The sequence below is a fragment of the Anabrus simplex genome, chromosome 1 (genome assembly GCF_040414725.1).
Source record: "Anabrus simplex isolate iqAnaSimp1 chromosome 1, ASM4041472v1, whole genome shotgun sequence".
NCBI classification, from domain to species: domain Eukaryota; kingdom Metazoa; phylum Arthropoda; class Insecta; order Orthoptera; family Tettigoniidae; genus Anabrus; species Anabrus simplex.
In genome coordinates, this window is record NC_090265.1 from 1,695,194,047 (window position 1) to 1,695,201,451 (window position 7,405).

Sequence of the window (7,405 nt, forward strand, 5' to 3'; positions counted from 1 at the left end):
CGGAGTAAACTATTATCAGTTTACAGTAAACGATAAGTGAAAATATTCGGACTACCTCCACCCCTTGTTCTAAAACATTAGACGGCAATTTGCCGGCATAATCGGAAAACCAAGTCATAATTATTAAAGGGCCGGCGTAATACTGTAGTCGATAACGGCAAGCTTCGATTGCGTAAAGGTTAGCAATATTAGCTAACATCCTAGTGGGCCTGTGTTCGATTTCCTGTACTCCCAGAGATTTAAGAGTGGCTGGAGGAGTGGTATGTGGTTAAGTAAGGTACATAGAGCTCACCCTCTGCGCCTGGAAAGAGCTGTATCACCTCGAAGAATAGTAGGACACAAGTTTACTCTACATTAGTGCAGCTTAATGGCTAACTGTTTCGCATACAAATGGTTCTGGGTTCAATTCCTGGCCGGTTCGGGGATATTAAACTTTCTTGGTTAAATCCCCTGACCCGGGGGCTGTGTGTGTGTGTGTGTGCGTGCGCGCGCGTGTGTGTGTGTGTGTGTGTGTGTGTGTGTGTGTGTGTGTCTGCAGTCTTTGTTCTTACAATTCATTCTAGAAAGGGCTATATCCTCATAGACACGGAGGATACGCATGAGTGCCAAACAGAAAGACCTACACGAAGTCTCCTTGAAGGCAATGTCCTCACTGTTGTGCCAGAACCTCGAATCTGACAATGCTCTTCCTATCCATTATTTCCTTTAAGACTGGTCATGCCTCCGAGCCACGTACTGATATACTATACAGTCCGTCCGAACAATTTTCGTTGAATTCATTTTCCTATGCGTGTGAAAGGAAGTGTAAAGGAAAATAAATCTTACCGTTCCGTACTGTAGGAATGTACTGTATGCTTGCATCACTTATTTACGCACTCCTAAAGTATGATGTATTTATAGTTCATTTTCTTTTACACATTTTCTTTTACATATTTGAAAATGATCCTGAACAGTCGCCCTTTCCTAGGGTTACTAAACCAACACAGATCAACCCAAACCAAACCCCATGGTGCAACAGTCCTGAAGGTTCATGGCGTATGAAGCGACCGCTGCTCAGTCCGAAAGCCTGCAGATTACGAGGTGTCGTGTGGTCAGCACGACGAATCCCATCGGCCGTTATTCTTGGCTTTCGAGGTATCCAGGGCTGAGTACGAAGTGTCAACGTGCACACAGGCTTCTTTCTAGCGACTGAGAAGTAGAGGAGTAGGTCGCTCTCTTCTTATGTCACTCATCTCAGCGGGCACGCATAGTAATGGTAATGTACTGGACAGTGAGAACAAGACAATAATTATCAGTTGCATTTCATCTGCCATGGAGAATGGAAAACCAAAGGGTTATCGACTTGAACAGATAGTAAAATTTGCGTCTCTGGAAACTATAAAAGTACTTAGTGGGACGTAAAGTAATTATAATATAATATAATATAATATAATATAATATAATATAATATAATATAATATAATATATTATTATTATTATTATTATTATTATTATTATTATTATTATTATTATTATTATTATTATTATTATTATTATTATTATTATTATATACGTGAGCTCCAAACTGCTGCCGAGACAAGTCAAGGGGTTAACGGAGTGAAGACCGAAACATCTTCGTTTCTTGCTCAAATGAGCCTTGGTACACAGGTGTACAGGTTCGGTGTCAAACATTATTCTGCACTTCTTTCACACTGGTTGCGTTGTCATCAGACTGGATAGTGCAGAATCCTAATTTCACGTTCCACCGCCTGGAATCGAACTAGGATGCAGAAGCGTTACTTGCACTCGTGCGTATCACAAACATTGTGTTCTGTTCCACGGTGCATTTGCCTGCCTGCCGTGACCATACTTCACACATCTGGTTGTCGCTCAGACTTCACAAAGGTTGTCCTTTCAGGCGATAAAATATCAACACAAAGCTTAGTGTAGATACTAGCTCGCTGCACGCTGTGTAGCTATTAGCTTTACTTGCATTCGGAAGATGGTGGCTTCTCTTATTCTCTTATTTCTCATCTTCACTCTAGTCAAATGCAGCGGCTGCACTTTACTTAAGACCTTTACAGTAGTCCTAGCCTTGTTTCTTCCCATAGTCACCAATAACCTCTATTAGTGCGGCATTAAAGGACAGGCAAACACTTAGAATGAATAGAATTGAAATACTTGAACGCAAATTAGCTCCTCAAACATGGTGTTATTGATTATTGCATTTTAATGTTGAAAATATGTCTTAGCAGATAAAGTGAGGCCCCCATACTATGAAAAACGTAAAATTTTCTCAATTGTGCCAAAAGTTGAAGTGCTAAAAGCCCAGAAAAGTTTAAAATTGTGAGTCAATGGCAAGTCTATTAAACTACAAAATAAAATTTCGAAAATCACTTTCGGCCGAATGGCTGTTTCGGAAAATACACCTAAAATCACTTGTTTCTTTCTCATTTATTTTTTGATTCATATTCTAGCCAAAGTGACATAATTCTTTCTGCAGTGTGTTCCTTGGTTCAATGCCCCCAGCAGTTATTTTTTGAAAAATGTTCGCATTGAATGTAGTTATAACGGCTTAAGTGAAACTCTGCATTGACTCACATATTCGCTCGTAGTGGTAGAAAAAGGCAAACTGCTAATCTAATCGAGCGGATAACGACGATTAAGAAAAGGATTGCAATTTTATGGAATAAGTATGGCGCTGTAGTGTAGGGGCAACGTGCCTACCTCGTACCCGGATGTCCCGGGTTCGATTCCCGGCCAGGCAAAGGAATTCATGCCTTTGCTGGCGGGATCTAGTGTTAACAGTGCACTATATCTTCTGGTATAGGCTAGAGCAATGTTGTTACTTTCATAGATCTGTCTCTCTCTTATCCTTGGTTTTGACAATGTGAAAGTGACTGAGGTATTGTAACCTTTCCAAGGCATCTGTACATAAACCAGTTACCATTGTTCATAAATATGACGTTAGAATGGAGCACCATCGGTGAGCTTCGAACTCAGCCCGGTTTGTCGAAGCCTCACCCTCCCCTACTGGAATAGTTCGCTAGCCGAGTCGGTATCGCATTTTCGGGTCTGTGGACTGTCCGATGGGGCGGTAAGTCCTTTAGTAATAGTCTCTATAGTAGGGGGAAAAGTTAATTATGAGAGGAATACCATTTCATTACTAATGAGAAGAGAGACAATATCTTGTATAATAAATTTTTACTTATACTAGTGAAACACATTATTTACATGGGTATGCCATACAAACACCTTACATATAATAACTTGGGTGATCTTAACGTTTAAATGTTCGGTAGTCTTTTCTACACTTCTTCTTCTTGTTTCCGAATTTGGCCGCCTATGGACCGCATTGAACTTAAGGCTTTCTCTTCTTCTTCTTCTTCTTCTCCTCCCAGAACCTCTTCATTCTTTCACTTCTGATCTTCCTTTCTTTCTCAGATATGACCAGTTTGGGTCTACATTTTGGTGGTTTCTCCTGGAATGTTTTGTTTAAATATTCAAAATTAAGAAGGCGCTCCCTCTCGAACTATTACACTACCGGTACCTCAAACTTAGAGAGGCGTTTTCTCTCTAATTATTTCACTTTACACTTACACTAATCACTTTACACACACATCTATTCAACATAGGCATACCCAGCTGTAATTCTGTTTGTTTGTCGAAAATTAATATATTCAACTTGCATCAAATTATGATATAAGTTTGCTAGTATCGTATGAACTGAGATGAGCAATTTACACTCCCAATCCCTTGAAAGTCGCGTCACAACAGTACTTTAAGTTATACGTTGCCAAATATGCAGTATGACAAACACGCCCATTTCATTAGGATTTTTATCAACACATATATCAGGACATTATTTACACAACGATGTTACCTATGGACAAGCATTTAGCGACTTCAATACCAGACATCATAAACAAAGTATTATAGCACTACCTGCAACAAATGGACAAGAATATATACACTTCACATACACATAATGGGCCGCAGGTGGTCTTATTTCACCTGCCGCTTGTGACAGGAGGCTTTACTGTCTCCTGCGATGAACTCAGGACCTTCTGAGACGGGGTATATCTGACCTGGAATTCCCTATACGCTGTGGATAATTAAAGAAATAAATTGGAGGGGTCCTTCATTTAATGCTCATTTGGAATCTCTGCGACGTTGGCTCTATTTAAATTAGCACACATAATCTTTGTATCGAAAGGAAAAGAAACTCGCCACTTGTGTCTGTTCTATTTCACTGAAGAAACGCCTTCACTCCCCCGTTTAAAGGGGCTCATAAAACTCCCGCTGGGAGCTACCCGTGCCACACTTTCAAAGAGCGGTCCACTAGCCTTCTCGGGCAATGACTTCACGGCAAATAATCTATTCACTTCTTTCAATACTGGCCACAAATGGCATCACACAAATCACGGCCCTATATCCGGCCTAATCAACATATTCACATCGCGATATGCACCTCGCGTGTCTTAATGACAGATTCCAAGGGAACTTCACATTTCATTTCGCAATATATATTATGGCTACAGCCTGTTCAGCCATTTCATTTCCTCTCGGTACATCGACCACGATGCAGATCTAATGATGATCTCCTGCCATCAGGGTCCAAGTTAACTTGCACATTCGCGAACTAATTAGCGATGTAAGATATATACCCCAATCTCATGCTCCATTCGTTGTTCCAGCAGTTTTAATTTCTAGTAAGGAGGATTTCCTAAGAGCTTGTGAAGTACAAAAAAAAATCAGTTACTGAGATATCTTTGAGGAATCCTATTGGCTGTAGAAAGATGATAACTGGAGTCGTTTACGTAGAATATTTAAGCCCTTTTACTTGACAGTACTTCACACATAATTAATCTGAGGTCCTTAAATTTACGTCATGCATTATCAAACCCTTGTAAAAAAAATGGAAGTAAAATATGGTCGTTCCCAAACCATGAAGAAGTATTCCATAAAAGACCCAAATAAAAATGAAATTATAATTATTATCCCTCTGAAATGGCGTGCTTGCAGTCTACGTTATATCTAAGTGAAAAATTTACATATTTACAATGGGACACGACCTTCAAAGATATAAATACTTGGAAATGTACTCAGCCTTCTGGATACCACGTTCACAGCTTTACAGGGAGGCACTCCATGGATTTTAGACTGCTTGCATCACGTCATCGGTGACGTGAAGACCCATGATGACTTCCTGGCAGGTCACGAACATGACGGCTTGATCTGGTATGACGTTCTCGACGTTCTCTGCTACACCAGGCGAAGACAGCTAGGCGTCTGGTTCTCTCTAATATGCAGGCAAAATTCTGGCATTCAGATGGGCGTCGGCGTTCACTCCGGCGTTCACGTAGACATGTAAATGAGGGGAAATTATCTCAAGTGAATACGTTAGTTTATCACACACCACAATTTGAACATATGGTTGGATTTTCTCAATAGCACGAGCATTCCAACCTAATGTCGGTAATGTCCCAGAAGCCCGACATTAATCCCTTCTCATTTATCTATTCTTCTTGTAGGCAGCGATTATAGGCCCAGAAATTTCACTAGTTTCCCTAGAAACGACAGTGGTTAGGCCACTAATGTATTAGCATTCTCGTATTCATGACACTAGTTCAGGCCTGTCCTAATGCACTTAGCCGTAAGTCGAGCTCTCAACTGTACTGCGGGTTATTTTAACGTGGCGCTGTCCTCAATTAGGTCTAACTGAGCTGTTCACTGACTTTCTTGGTAATTCATATTGATATCAAGCACGTACGCTCCACCCACTTCGCTAAGTACGTCACTATATATGTTAACTGAGCCGTATTAACTTAGACACATAGGAGGTTTGATGTACGACCTTTTCTACACACGGTTATCAGTTATTACGGTTTCGTACCGTTCCTATTTATTAATTTGCGGCACACTGTACACGCTAACATCTCACTCAGAGGGTTATTATTTCCACATACTCACAGAATTTAATGAATCACTGTATTACACTACTCAAATTACAAGATTATTTCTTCACAAACGACTCACTCACAAGCCACGACGAAATACTACCGTACTGGCGGTACAATAAAAATGCACTGGGTGGTGTCTCCTTCTCAGCTCATGAATATATAGGCGCGCTACGCTAGAGACCCGAATGCTGTGGGTGGGGGAAAAATGCAATCCTTTCTCACACATTGGTCCGTTAATACGCAACGTACAGTAACGAACAGGATATCAAAATGTAGCTCTTGTATTCCCATCTCCACTGAGTGACTGTTATTAAAATAACTTCGTAGGTTCTGAAGCAATCTTAAAGGCGTCCTTTAGTTTCTGGCGGTGAATGATGACGAGCACAGGGGATTCCTTGTGTTCCCTGGCACGGTTAGAGTCCAACATCTGTTAGTCATTAAGACGCGCCCTTGTTTACAGCGCAGTTATCTCTCTGTCAGTTATCTAGAGCACTTCTCGGTCTCATAATTATGCGTAAAATTCCCTGATTCAAATGAATGTTTGCGCTTAATTATCCAGTGGGTATTTTGCGATTTATAAAAATTAACAGAAATAAAACAGCTGAACGCGATAAGTTGGTAGTGGTGGATGAGCGAGGAAAACATGGTATAATGTTAGTTTTCACGTTGGACCTACTCTCTGGGCTCAGTTAGTAACCTAGATTCTTTGTCACGTGATAACGCGTATGGTTTCATCTCGCTCGTGGTGGGAGTGAGAGAGTTTCGAGTGCAAGCGCTCTTGCACCGCCTTGCTGCTAATCACCAGCAACTAGACCTGGGTCGCGCGACTCTGGATATTGCAACTCGAGTCCTGGAGCGGGCAGAAAAATTCTGACTTGGGCAGTTTTTATCGTAGAATGACGCGGAAAACGGCATATTTCATCTCCTGGATATCATGACATACTATAGGTGACGTTGTGAACGGTCACATCCCACCCCTGCTTAAAATAAGAAAAATCACGGGTAGGGATTTTTCTTACCAATCACATGGTTCTCGTGTTGTTAAATGTGAGTGTATCGTAGGATAGCATTTTCTTGTCTTAGAGCGTATCTTGACATAAGGATACGCAAGTATTCTTGGGTCATGATATCTCGTCTTTCCGTGCATGCTAGACAATCTTCATCTCCCGACTCGCCAGTGTTATCATCCATCCCATGGTGATCTTCCAGTTCCATGTAGTTTACTCCATCCATCTCTTCTTCAGGATCCTCCTCATCCGCGACGTCCACTCCGTCGTCTTCCTCGTCTTCTTCTGGAGGCTGTCCTTCATCTTCTAGGTCATCTAGATCGTTTGGATTCTCCTCCGGTAATTGTCCTGGCACATGGTATAGTTTTAGAATTGAGGCGTTATAGATAGCCCCAGTTGTCCCATCCATGGATTGTACCATGTACGCGTTATTTTCTAAATTTTGAATTATTCGAT